The 14,736-nt window shown below is 41.1% G+C and overlaps 1 protein-coding gene and 1 long non-coding RNA gene across 5 annotated transcripts in view; one reads left to right on the top strand and one right to left on the bottom strand.

Annotated features, from left to right (window-relative positions):
• Positions 1–14,736, bottom strand: part of dusp8a (dual specificity phosphatase 8a) — an 86,043-nt gene that overhangs the window by 37,793 nt on the left and 33,514 nt on the right. The window lies entirely within an intron of this gene.
• On the top strand, positions 19–2,252 carry LOC107075783 (uncharacterized). The gene is made up of 3 exons (XR_001477288.2): positions 19–126; positions 533–599; positions 1,249–2,252. It is a non-coding gene; the product is annotated as an uncharacterized lncRNA (long non-coding RNA).

The following is a 14,736-nucleotide window of genomic DNA, read 5'->3' as shown; positions in this document are numbered from 1 at the left end:
CCGCGTCACAAGGAGCGCCACGCTGCAGGAGGCGTGCCGGCTCTCAGATGTGGCATCTCTGATCCGCAGCGCCACACCTCTCCTGCATGCTGGACCTCAGCTGCTGCTGAGTTAATACATATCAAGGTAAGAAAGCAAGAGTGCAGATACCACGGAGAATGTACGATTGACCTAATCCACAAACCATTTACTTCAACTGGACACGATGCTTTTTTCTTTCTTTTTGACTATACCTAAATGCCCATTGTTTCGTTTGTCTCATTCACCAAAATAAATGCACTTGCCAAGCTTATTATTTCACATAGTGTTTCAAGATGCAGTGCTGTTAGTTTTTTGAAAGCCAAGAAAAGCAAAGTTGTGTGCAGGCTTTAGTTTACAACAGAATGTTTGAAAGGTATTTCCTTGATATTCTCTCTGCAGCTTTTTGGAGTTAATGATTCTTTAATAGATCATGAAAGCTTATTACCCAAATTGTTTTAATCCCAGATAGCAAATACAACTCCCCATTGCATAGCAGTTTTATCCACTACAGGTTTTCCAACCCTGTATCATCTCATGGGAAGCTGGATATTTCAAGATTTCTACCACAGAATGCAATGGTAAGAGATCTTCCCAGATGGATATGCAAATTCAAAAGAACATTACATTTTACTTTCTTGTGCTCCTGCTGTATAATTTATAAGAGACCTTGAAACTTAATCAAACTCCTCTATACAGGGTGTATTATCTATGGAACTGTACTGACACTGGCATGTACTAATTACGTGAAGTAACATCACATTATTAATGAATGTTTTTAGAGTGACAGAATTACACATTGATTGTAGATTGATTGTTAGCATTATTTTCATTGATCATGACAGGGTACGATACACTCAAGTGATTTTGAATGTTGACATAGGCGTTAAACCACCTCATTAGAAAGAGAGGTGATTATTCACAGCTGTTGAGGTGGTTTAGGCTGTTGAATATCACATCTTTTGAAAATCCATCATGAAAAACACAGAGAGGAACTGATATGGCCCTGCTTAACAAAAGAGCAATGTCTTTGCGACATCAGTAAGGCTGGACTAAACCAGGGCACTGCTGTGATATTAATATTACTCTTAGCTGATAGTACAGTCAAACCCAGCCCAGTAATGACAGACCATAATCTGGAAGGTCACCAGTCACAACACTTATCAAGATGGACATATCAGCGTGCTCCTGATCACTTTCGTGATCACTTTCACTTTGTCATTTCTGCAGCATCAGAAACAACAGATCACCACACCGATCAAGTTCTCAGACCTCTTTTGCAGCCCCTCCTGTGGGCTTATCCTGCAAATCAACATTTTCAGCAGTAAAAAGCATGTTTTCATGGTACTTATGCAACAGCAGTGTTCCTGGAAGAGAAGCCCATTGAACACTTGGATGATCTGGGATGACACGAGGCACCTAGGGCTCAGAGACCAGTGAACAAGCATGTGGGTGGTATGAGAGGAATAGGACGGACTCCCACAGGACAGCATCTGTAACCTGGTGCAAAGCAGGTGCTCCTTGTATTGTCTCCACAAGAGGCCACACAGGCTGCCAGCCTGTGAATTTCACACTAAAGCCTTGTGTTAATCAGCAGGATGAACTTTCCTATGCCATGGCCATTCAACAAAATATCAGTACACCAGCTACAGAAGAGGAATGTGTCATTTTCCTCTTCACAACTGAGTTTTTTTTTACAGTTATATGTGAAGTCTCTTTGGATATTTAGTATGAACAGAAGGAGACAAAACTCTGTCCTAATGATTCTTAGATGCCTCTGGGCCATTTTGCACACAATTTCACTGCTCTGCTCAGAAGCACGGGCAGAAACTACAGACATCTGCAGAACCCATAATGAGGACCAGAGAATATGTTTACACGTTCTCTCCCGCTTCTAATTACTGATGCTGTCTCCTTCAGCAGCTTGTCATAAGCCTTTAGCTTTCCAAGTGAACCATACACTCTCAGAACAGACGCAATGAACATCAGACGATTCCCCGCAGACTAGCTTCGGGGCAGGAGAAAAGTTTCCTGCCTTTGGCTGATGAGACTGCCGCAGCAGGATTCGGTCAAGGCTGCTCACCAGCACTGCAGCCACGGAGCCACATCACGGTGTGGTCCGCCATGCCAAAAGATAAGGTGTGCTACCCGAGAATTCACTGCTATCTCGATTCCATGGCGGTGACGCTACTTTCTGTTCTAGGGCAAATGCCAATAAACAATGATACACACAGCTCATCAGTACTTATAAGGCGCTCTGAATAAAAGCATTCGCTAAACAAAAATTATTATTATGGAAGCAATAACACTGTCTACTTCTCCAAGTCCCATTGCCCTGACCTCCACAAGGCAACCCTAACAGTGCAACCCCACAGAATCTGAGATTACATAATTATATGTAATTATATTGTCATACTGGGCATGACCAGTTATATAACTCCACAGGGGAATGAAGCTGCACAGGAATTGGGTGAACTTTTATGAACTCATGCACACTGCCAGTACAATACTTCGGTGAATTATTCTGGTCAGAAATTACAAAACAATACATGCATCTTTCAGGTTGACCTTACACTAGGCTTGCAACATGATTTTGAATACCAAAAACAAGATACTGTATAAGTAGAAACAGTCAAGCATGATTCCTCAGAATGGAATCCATTTTGCTCTCTTTTGAGTAAAACCCAAGGCTAAAAAGTAGCTGTGGCAAAATCTCTGTGAATGCACTCCTGAGCAAGGAAACACTGTTTCAGAACCAGAACCTGCACTGTAACCATTCCTGCCCTTCATCAAAGTTCAATCTCTGCTCCAAATCTGTGATTAAAGTATACATTTTGTGTTTTGTTTTCCAAATTAATCTTCACAAAGTGTAACGTGGCTTATAGAATGGGTTCAGAAGAGGTTCCAGAGGAAATGAGATTGGGGATTATGGGTGAAAATGTGGCACAGGCTCTGTGGCGTTAATTCTGGCATCAGGGCAGGGAAGGGAGAAGACTGCGGTCCCTTTTAATCGCAGGATGCTCCAGTGAGCCTGCCTGCTTCAGTAATCCTGGAAAAAACAGCAACAGATGGCCTGCAGCCTGCGCTTGGAGACATTGATAAAGCCAGACAGGACTTGTACATTGATCTGTTCCTGCTTTCCTCCTGGTTTTCAAACACTGGGTTAGAAAGTTCCTGTTTTCCCAATTTATTTACTATTAAATCACCGTGTAGACACTCAGATAAAAATAACAGAGAAGAAATTACCCAGCCACGGCCTGTTTTCTGAAAGGATTAAAGTTGTTTCAATAGCGCAGAGCAAGAAATAAATATGATAATGGCACGACAAGCTACAGAACTGCTCCTGGAAATACAAAGTGCTTTTGGGCAACCCATTCATTGCTGGATCATATTGTTCCTCTTTCCTTTCCTGGATGTGTATATGCAGTCAATAAGTGACGCACTGACCCACATTACGTCCCACACATTGTACAGCGGCTCATTTGCTGTTTCAATGATTCATACGAATACAGTGCACACAGATGTTCAAACAGATAGATGTATACCAGGTGCAGGGATATCTCAGGGATATGGTATCTTTTAGGATCAGGCAGTGGCTGTGAATTATGGGAATGTAAACATGATGATTGATTGATCAATTGGCCAGAGCAGAAGGTGTCCCTCCTTGTCTATAGGAAGTCATTCAATATGGACATGCTGAACCACTATGCAGCTCTTAATCGCAATTAACAGAAAATAGAAAATAACTAGCTTGGCATTCATACTGCTGAGCAAATAGCATCATAGTTTGTACCCTGGCTGCCGAGACACACCATACCAACAGAGCAAAGTAAATCTGTTTTCACATTGCAGAATGGAAACAGATGTCAGGTTGAATTACACTGGTTTGTGAAAGTCCCCCTGAAACAGCTCTTTACATGGTGAAGTCTTGGCCTTATTTTTTCTGTGACCTAAAAATAAGGTCTGGGAGCTTCCCAGTCTCTCCAAGAAAATCATCCACTCTTATGACAGGGGGGACATCGTTTTCATTTTCTGTGTAGGTTATCCCTGCTGAGCTCAACATTTGGGACAACATTTTCTATAACAATTTACAAAATATGGATTAAAGAGCTAGGATATAAACCTCTCTTTCCTTAATACCAGGTCTACTTCAGCTGTGATTTAAAAAGTGGCACAGCTGCACCTCTGCGATCTGTCTTATGTGTTGCAGAGTGAATGTACTGGTTGTTTGCAACTGAGTGAAAAAGAGTGCGCTGAGTCTAGGAACACACACTGCATCATCCCCTGTCACATTCTGATCTGCAAATGGGACAGACAGTGAAAGGCTTCTGTGTTTACCACTGCCTCCATTATGCGGACCCCATTATTCTTTGGGAAGATCACCTTGGGCAATCCACTGCAATCACTGGGCTTTATAACTCAGAAACTTCATTTATACACAGGTCATGGTCATGTATAGCTGCTTTCATTTATGCTGAAGAAAATGCCCATATTTTTTACTCTCACAAAAACATTGAAAATGCAAAGCCAGTTTAATGTGCACTATAATTGTTGAGCGTGACAAGGTTTAGACTATAAGGGCCTCTAGCAGAGAACTGAATAAAAACCTAACCCAGCTATTCAGGCCTGTCCTGAGAGAAATATCAAACCCATACCGGACACATTCACAAACCGTCTGCATCGCTGTCTTGATTTTGCACTTGCTGTCCAGAAGAATGAAAACACTGTACCACACTCCGGCATGTGAGCGTGGCCCGTTGTTAAGTTCGCCCACATCTTAAACTTAGCTGGACTTCACCTGACTCCTTTCTACTGGTTTGGTACAAACGAGCAGAAGAGAATGCTCTGTAGTCTTTATTCAGTTGGATTAAAAAAAGAGAAAAATCTAAAAACACAAATTAAAAACAACTGTAAAGTTACGTTTACTAAATGTGTTCCAAAAAAGGACTGCCGTTAAGAATTTAAAGGTTAAGTAAGAAAATGCTGCTGCTGTCTTATTTATCGTGACAACGTGATTAACTATGCACGGTTTGTAGTGTTGTTAATAGTCAGTGCCCTGCTATGGCTTTTGTGTTCTTTTTTGTTTCATTTACTGCACTGTGCGTGTGAGAGAGGAGCCGGCACTAATTTAATTGGAAAAATGTAAGAGGAAAAGCCCACATGGAAACATAGCCCAGATATGAAGTCATCGCCGTTCTTAATGAACTCGTAAATCAAGTTGGATATTCAGTTGGTAGATTGTGTCACGGGTTCCTAGCGTTCTGAGGATGATTAATCTGATAATCAGACTTCTCGAAACAGCAAGAGGCAAGGCAAACGACGCAGAGCCAGGCAAGTGTGCATCTGTGGTGAGTTGTTGTGCACAGACAAGACGGAGTAATAATGACTCCCACTGAAACGCTACAGTTCAACTGAGGTTAAACTCACAATTTGTTCATGGCATATCCACAGTCCCTGGGGCATTAAGAATTAAAGGAAATTACACTTGACATTCCATTTTAATCTCCTTTCTTCCTTGCAAGAAAATCCTGATTCCTAATTGCAGGTGAAAGCCCACTCACCTACAGAATCGAGGCTTCAGAATTCTCTGCAGGCTATCCTTGGCAATTTGGCAAGTGAGAATCCAAGGCTCATCACCCACAGCGCCTCTAGGTGACAGCCTGCTACATCCACAGAAAACAAATCCTTTCTTTTTTTACCCATTTTGAACAGCTGGACCAACTTCTAACCAAACAAAATCCACTACCTTTACTTGGGCTCTTGGGCTCAAAATCCAAAGTGACTTGTGTGTGTCCCCATTTAAACAAAATATCCAGCTATTTAAACAGCTGGATATTTTGCCTTGAACAGTGAAGTGCCTTGATCAGCCTGGGAGTTGCACCCACAACCTTCTAATTACAAGCCCAGGGCCTTAACCACTCCTCTACACATCTGCCAAGTCCAATAGTCTTCTAAGAACGATAAAAGCTAGAAGCTTGAATGTCCTACAGGAGTTCTCTGAAACTGGCCCTTCCAGACATATTTCCTATAACTTCATGTTCCATTCCTTTGATCATTAAGACCTTCCCCTCACTAACTGGGCCACTCCTGTGATATACATTTCTTGCAGCAAAGCATCTTTCTACTCTTGTGTAATAAAGCTATTGCCACACTGATCTGTTTATTTGTGTCACCTTATTCTGTTCTCAGCAGGAGGCCACACAATCTGCTCTTGGTCTGGGGTTTGTCTGAAAAGCGCAGGGAAAATAAAGAAATCTGTCTGCTCCAAACTGCCTTTCATTCAAAAGAAAGGTGTAACAAAACTATCTTCTCCTGGGTGCAACGTCTTGAAATGGGGCATTCGCAAAAGCAAAACCCCACCAGCTGAGAACCTAATTGTTTTCAAGACAAGAAGCAGAAGAGCGTAATCTCATATCTTCTCAAGGATTTGCCCTGCTACAAAACAACTGGAGTTTCTTGAAAGCACACTTTCGAGCCTAAATGCATTGTGTCCAGTTTCATTAATCTACGTGGCATTTCTCAAAAGCTCTGATAAATTCCAACTTTTATCCCTACATCACAGAGAGATGAAGAGAAAGCCTGAAGGTGTCTTCTGCTGTGCCGTTCTGCTGCACACTTAACACACTGCACATACTGTGCAACTGGAATTAACGTCTGAGAGACCTCTGGGGGCAGGATGCTGTAGTGCCACACAGGCAGCAGAGAGGGGCTGTTTGCCAGATGGATGGATCTGAAAAGGGTTGGAGGGCAAAACTGATGCTTTGCACAACAAAGTTCTCAAGGCTCGCCTACAGCATCGAAATGCCCTTTGCTGTAGAAGGAAGGGAGAAGAAAACAATTTAAAAAAAAAAATTAAAATAGGAATTAGAAATCCAAGTGGTCTGCAAGGCAACATGAATCATCCCATGAGGAAATTGGGTGCAGAGGCTGACTGCGCAACACACTAACACTCAAACAGAAAAACAAGAACAACAAAAGAAGAACTAATTAGGCCGACGTCAGATAGTTGGCATTCTATGCCCATAAATCAAAGTGACTGGCTCCTGCTGTTTTGTATGAAGGATTGTTAATGGCGCTGTGGCGACTGCCCGCCCCCCGTTTGATAACATCTGCCAGCCTGGTGTCTACTGTTGACCACAAAAGCTGGGAGAAATATTGTAGTGGCTCTCTGGAAGAGGGATGGGCTTCACCGCCTGACAGCACGACTGGGTTGATCCAGGTTAACAGCGTTGAGCGTTGAGGGCTGCAGATTACCCATAGTTCCTCACTGGAGAATGCCAGTTTAGAATCGCGGATGGAAAAGGCTTACTGCACCTTGACAAGCATCTGAAGCCACCGACAGACATCTGGATACTGCTGGACACAGTACTTTAGGATCACAGTGTCACATCAGTTCATTAAAAGAAATGTTATGAATGCGTCAGTAAACTGATCTTACAGTATATCACAAACAAGAAGAGATCATGAGAGGCTTTTCTGGGAAACCCAAAAAATTGTTAATCCCTTGACTTGTACTGTTTCATTTTAATCCTCCTGACGGGAGCTCTTGACCTGCTGGTCAGCTTTTAATTTAGCTGTACTATTATTTATGAGCATATTAAACGTTGGATTGATTTTGCTTTGAAAGTGGAAGAACTTATGGAGAAGAAGGCCCCATTGAGCCAAAATGGTTGAAGCGTCCTGTGCTAGATCATTGTAACATGATCTGAAAAATAAATGATCAACGGGCTTTTAAATGTAAGAAATTGACCATATTTTGAACATGCAAAATGTTAAGTCAAAAGCAAAACAACTGTCAATAATAGTATATTGCATCTAGATTCACTTAAACTCATTACTTAGCTATTGTGGGAATTTTTGCGGTCGAAGTTATCAGATGCAACCTGGCAACGAACAGCATGGTTTTCATCATTACCCCAAACCAGACACCAAATGATATGTGTGCCGGTAGAAATGTCAGCCACTTTTCACAAATCAATTTAAAAAAAAAATAAGTCAGAGGGACACACAAAGCTGGAAAGTGCAGTCATGTACGAATGGCACACTAATTTAAATAATTTGCCCTTTGATTATGTTCTGTTACAATAGAAAGGAAAAGGTCTCTAATTTCAATTTTTCTCCCTGCAAACTAGAAACAGACCTAATTTCCAGCCTGCTCACTGAAACGGAATAAGAATCCCAGTGCAATCCCATTGCTCACAGGTCCATTGTAGGGAAGACTGCAAACAGGGGCTTGCTGGATTCCTCAAATGATACAAATGACCTTCAAGATAAACTCACAGAAAATAAAGGAACTATAACTGTCGAGCAGAGGCCATTCAGTTCATCTACAGTATCTGGTAATTAGGAGTTAATCAAGCCGGGGACATTATCTGTATGTTTGCTGAAAGCTGCCAGGGTCTCAGCATCACAGTAAACCTGGGTAGTTTGATCCAACATTCCCACAATCCTGAGAAATTGTGAATACTGGAAAAAAAAAACACAGAGTCATTGTCACTACACAACATGATATGACTAAGTGCACCATGCTGCTGAAAGCTGATCCTTTGATTATAATCTCGGCTCGGTAAGCTATTGGCTCCCTCTAATGTACACTGTAGTTTACTGCATGAAGAGGTAGCGCAGATTTGTACAAGACTCAATTTTGTTCTTAAAAAGAGACAAAACTGCGTACATTTTTATGCTTCAGCATGTAGGTTCTTAGTTGATCTCCACTTGTACGTTGGCTCCTATTTGCTGTTGAGTGATCATTCAAGCCAAAAAAAAGTATTCTCTCAAGGCTGAGTGTCAGCCCAAGGAAAACGGAGGAGCGGGGAGGTGGGAACACTTCCTGGTGTCACGCAGGGTTCATTACAAAACAGTCCCTCACTGAGCTTTAAAATACCAAGCTGCTCCGAGCTCTATCCTCACCTCAATAAATGAACTCAAAAAGACTATATCAGAAATGTATCCTACACGAATGACACCCTTCTTAACCCTGCATCTACTAGGGGGGAATTGTTTAATTATATTTCAATGACAATCATAAAGTATTAAAAAAGCTTCAGTTATCAAGAAACAACAAAAGCCAACTTCATGACAAGAATGGCCAGACAAGAGATGACATAGAGCTATCAAAACAGATTTTCATATGATCTCTTCAAGACAGTGTGTGCTTTGTGTTTACTTCTGTAATGGGATAGCAGCACACATGCATTTTCAGTCTGAAATATGAACACAAATACTGATGCTTCCCAGAAGCGTGTTGAAAAACACTTAGTGTGTGATCCAGGTGGATGCTGCACATTGGTGGTGGTGGAGGGGAGTCCTCATTATCTGTAAAGCGCTTTGAGAGGAGTGTCCAGAAAAGTGCTATATAAGTGTAAGCAATTAATTAAGCAATTATACTTGATAGATATAGACAGTTGATAAGTCACTAAAAGCACCAATAGAAGTTTCTTTTTCTGAAAATGAAAAGTGTCACAGGGCCTACGTAACAGCAGCGGGTTTGGAGCCCAGTGAATTCCTCAAACAGTGTTGTGGTTGGGCAGTGAGACGCAGTGCTCTGGAACTTCTATCTCAGAGTTGATGTGACACAGGTGACAAATCTAAGAGGCTTAATTTCAAATCCCAGGGATGCTGATGGAAAATGTAATCAGAGATTCCTAGAAACTGCATTTCTGTAACACTGATAAAAAAAACATTTTGAGCTTAACGTATTTGGAGCATGACGCTTCCTTAAATAGATTAAGGTTGTTACAGATGTGAATGCCTGAGCATTTTAAAAACTGCTTTCTTCTTATTCTTCTTAAATTATCAATGTCTCACCAACCCCAGCGAATCTAATGAACTGACTTAACGGATGTGATATAAAAGAGGAAGGGTTGTCATTAAGCCAGTTTGCAGTATTGCTAATACTGACTATTAGTAGAGGAAAAACTGTACTGTTTTGACCTATTGAGGAATATTTGCAGAACTGTTAACTACGTGGGTAGAAGCTTACACCCACCATTATACAGTAGATTCTGGTTTAATCTGTGCTTTAATATTATATTATTATAATGGTGTCAGAGGAGCCCATAATTCAACAAATTGCACTTTCTATATTAAAAAAAAAACATATCATGTTAAAATATAAGCTTATACAATTTTGCTTGCCTGCTGCAATTCACTGCAGAAGCTACTGCCTCATACTGAACATAATGCTGTAAAATAATAGCATAAAAAAAATCTCTGCAAAGACTGTCTAGAATTAGCCACATGTCTGGAGCTCTATTTTCCATTGCAAAAAAAAAAAACTGTAAAATGATAAGGCACAAGCCATAAAAATGTCACTGTTTCGATCCCAACAAAGACTAATCAATCCTAAACAGCAAAATGAATCTGAAATAAAGTGTCCAGATGTGCCATATCTAGCAAATTTGTCTTTTCCTGTTGCTCCTTGTAAGAGTAATGTAGTAAAATGACATACATCAGAAAACATATAGACGCATTTACACAACCTTTACCTTCTTCTGTGCAACAAGGATCTTCACAGCCATTGTCATTACCATCACAGTCAGTATCATTAACAGTTCTCAGCTTCAGTCTCAATCTGCACTCAAGTTCTAAGTGCTTTTCGCTAGAGGTGAAATACAGCAGTAAAAAACAATCACCTTATGAAGAGTGATGGATTTTCTTATCAGGAAAAGTGTGTTTTTTCCTATCTTCTTTCAAGAAAACAAGACAAAGAATGCTTGGAGGAGGTGGTTTCCCACCAGGTGACAGAATGAGTAACCAATACTGTGGAGACATGTTTTACTCTTTCCGAACCGGGTCTTAATGGTTATAACTGGTGTTGAGTGGGACGAATCACAGCTCAACACATGCCAAACCACTTATCAGCACACGCAGTGCCAACCCATTCAATTTCAAGACCACCTTTCTGGTCAAACAATGGTGTAGCTGAAGCACACAGAGATCTGACTCAGGGCACTTTTGAGTCTAAAAACCTATTTAATCAATAAGTGTGTCATTCTTGTCAGCTTTATGTAAGCAGCTACCATGTGCAGATACCAGCGCATCAGCTTGGTGAAAATACACAAATTCAGCTTAGAGCAAACGCAAAGGGACAGTAAAGAATAACAAAGGATCCACGGCTGAAGATCTCCAAACTGTGAGCAAGTGAACAGTTTGATTAAAAAAAGGTTTGGTCCAGGATGTCATTCTTAAACTCCATACTTTAGGAATCTGCACACGGTGGGCCAAAGCTGGCACTCAAAATGGTCGGATTGGGTGCAGGCTTGAGCTGGAGGTTAGAGTATCCAACAATGAGTTACACAGCTGATGGGTTTTACAAGTTTGTAAAATTAATGCCAAGTTTGACCAAAACAACCGAGCAGGGCTGTGCCAGTTTCATTACTGAACCAAGGCTGTTTGACCAACTGGGCCAGCCTTATTAAAATAAGCACTAGGAAAAAGATCATTGTTCACAGCCAGGGGACACAGGCAAATTGAGGGAAAATGCACATGGGCAGAACAACTTCAAATAATAAAACGGTAAAAAGCACCAAACTATAGATAGGGCACTGTCTGCATCGTCTGAGCTTTAAAAAGGCCAGAAAGTAAAGCACACTTAAAAAAAGCACTTTGTTGTTGAAGAGTGTGCTGTGGTCTGTGAGATTAAACAGTGTTAGGAACATAAGAAAGGTTATTATTGAGAGGATGCCATTTGTCCCATCCAGTCTGTTTATAACTATTAGTAGCTAACAGATCTGAGGATCTCACTAAGCCATTTCTTGAAAGAAGCCAGGGTATCAGCCGAGACAAGGAAATATTGTCTTGGAACCAGGCTCCGTTTAGCCCTGTTTTTCAATTAAGGCCTTACCGGTAATAATAGTGCTGATAACAGTGGCCCAGCTTGACTCTTACCAATTAAAATCAGAACCTATTTACCCTTCTGAGCACAGAATGGGCACAGGGAAATAAACTGCATGTCAATGGTGGCAATAATGTTAACTATCGCCCCGTACAGTTCCCCCGGAAGCACATCCCTGACTAATAATGCCAACAGTTTGTCAATCCCATTAGCAATTAGTGATGTAATTACCACAGAAATCGGGACCCATGTGTACTTTTGGCAGTGCAAATACTGGGATTCATGTGTGAGGCCAGAGATTAAACATCTTATTCTGCTGGGAACAATGTGAACTGTCTAGTGTGCTAATTTTCACCGAGGGGTTCAACTACCAATTAGCTCCAAAGCAAGATAACGATACAAATCCTTTCTTTTTAATTACAGGGGTGGCTGATCAGTGATGGCTTCTCAATTTAAATTTGATTTCAGGAGTCGGTTCTTTTCGTCTGTCTAACGGACCAAAACAGAGAAGTATAGAGTATTGTCCATTCACTGCTCTTCAGGCTGACAGGTACAAATTGGTACACTACCAGCCTCTGCACCAGAGTTACTTCTGCAGTTTTTTAAGCTAACTCTTTTACCGGTTTTGGTTATTAGACTGCAAAGAAATCAGCCTCACATGGTTTCCAAGAGATTTTTCATGTCACAGCTCTAAAATAAATGAAAGACCTGTTCTGTTAAAAAAGAAAGTGGAAATGTTGTTCTTGTTGTGAAGAGAAAAAATACCTGTTAGTTCCATCTCTGTCCCAGAATGAAAAATGGGACCCGATTCTCTCTCTCTGTTTCTCAAAACACTGTTAAGATTCTAAAAATAATTCTATGGCTTAAAAACAAAACGGCTTCCAAGCCATTAAGCAAACATGAAACTACCCAGGATGTAGCAAGGATTGCTTTACTAATCTGACCTCCCTGGAAACACAACTCACAAAACTTTTATTGCAAAACGACAGAAATGTGTAAAATATTCTTTTTGTATGCAAGGGTGATTTCACTGTCCTTTTCAAAATCTTCCCAACGGTTTCAAAGTGTGCCTCTGCAGAGGAAGCTCCCTTCTTCTGTGATGGGGAGGAGAGCGAGGCCTGGCAGCCGAGCAGCTGGTCTCCATGTCACTGACCTTGCTGTCCCTGAGGCCTGACGGCTGCAAGTCTTCTGCTGGCCTGGTTGTGGAGTGAGGGGGACGCAGACACAGAACAAGAGGGGCAAAGCTGAGGAGTCGGGGGCAAGTGTTCGAGGCACACTCGTTCATGTTTATACACATCCTTCTGTTCAGTTATCTGGGAAACCATGTCCTGTCGTGCTGTTAAGTCAACAGGGTTAATGTAGGGCGAGCATTTGTTATTTTCATTGAAAAATGTGAATAGGATTGAAGCCCTCTCCCTGTTATTCACTCTCAAGGGAATCTCGCACTTAGTCAAACCAGAAAAAAATAATTTACCGGTCAAGTTCTCTTTTGAAAGTGTAACGTGTTCAGTTTTCTGGGACCATGCTAAGGTACAGTAGGCATTATGAATCCTGGGTGTTTGTCCCCTGAGATGGCTGCATAACTGCCAGACAAATGAATCATGTTGCACAGGCTGAACTACAGTATGAAAGGACATATACAATGTCTTGAGGGTAATTATTAATTCCTTGCCTTTTTTAGCGATTGCTGTCTCTACTGTAATGAGTGTGCTGAAATGCATGCCTGTTTTGGATTTGAATAAACAGGACTATCTTGCCACTACACATTTGTTTTTGAACAAGCCCTTGGAATTAAAGAGAAATTAATTCTTTGTTTGTTTGGAAAATTCAGAACCGCATGATCTTTGTGGCTCTGCAATGACATTTCTTTTAAATCATGCCATTATCTTACAAGGTCAGAAGAATTCATTCTAAGAATGCAGTTGAACCATAGGACACAAGTGGAAACTACATGGAAGGACATTTAAAACCTAGAAAAAGAGGCACTTCTTCATACAGAGGGTTGTGGGGAGAACGGACAAAGCTACCCAGCCATGTTGTTGAAGTGGATCTACTGGCTTCATCAAGAAATGTCTGGACAGATCCTTGGAACAATTAACTACTAACAATCCGACAGACTGGAAGAGCCGAATGGCTCCTCTGGGTTTGTAGCCTTTATGTTTTTACAGGAGAATCAGCAAACACTGCAGAAGCAGCAAAGAGATTCAGAAAGAGGCAGACAAAGTTCACTATTGGGCAAACACCAGGCAGATAACCTTGTCCTGTCCTTGGCTGCACTGTACAATGACTCACAATTTCTTTACTTCCTGCACACTGTTTCACTAGTCTGCTAAAAAAGAAGAGCAAAGGATCCATACGCTGTCAAGAAATCACCTCTAAGCTCTACTAATTGTAAACAGCAATATGCCAGCTTACCACCTAGTTACTGACACTTGGAAGCCAGTATTTTTATTGTGTGAGACATGAAATGATAACACACTATTATCTGACAACCATAATGACCCAAGGTGACCTACAGAGGCCAGAACACATGGTTTTGTACTCTAGTTATTTCCTCTCTTTGTCACTTTCGTGGAAGAGATCAAACAGCACATCTCGAAGACAGAATTTAAAGTTCTTGCAGCCTCTACGCGGGCAATACTTTTCCTGGCAAAGGCTGGAGGCTAATCCTTTCAGGGGGTCAAAGCTGCTAATATGAATTACAGGTTAAAGAATTCTTTTCATAAATTGCTGTCGGTTTAAACAGTGTGCAAACAATTAACATGTTTTGTGACACATTTGAATATGTATTAATATATTTTAATATGTACATTATGCAACAAGTATTTTTGTTGGCATAAAATGCAATAGAAATAATTGTCAGGCAAAGGAAAAATATTTTG

This window comes from Lepisosteus oculatus, chromosome 21 (genome assembly GCF_040954835.1).
Source record: "Lepisosteus oculatus isolate fLepOcu1 chromosome 21, fLepOcu1.hap2, whole genome shotgun sequence".
NCBI classification, from domain to species: Eukaryota; Metazoa; Chordata; class Actinopteri; order Semionotiformes; family Lepisosteidae; genus Lepisosteus; species Lepisosteus oculatus.
This window is presented reverse-complemented; position numbering and strand designations above follow the sequence as displayed.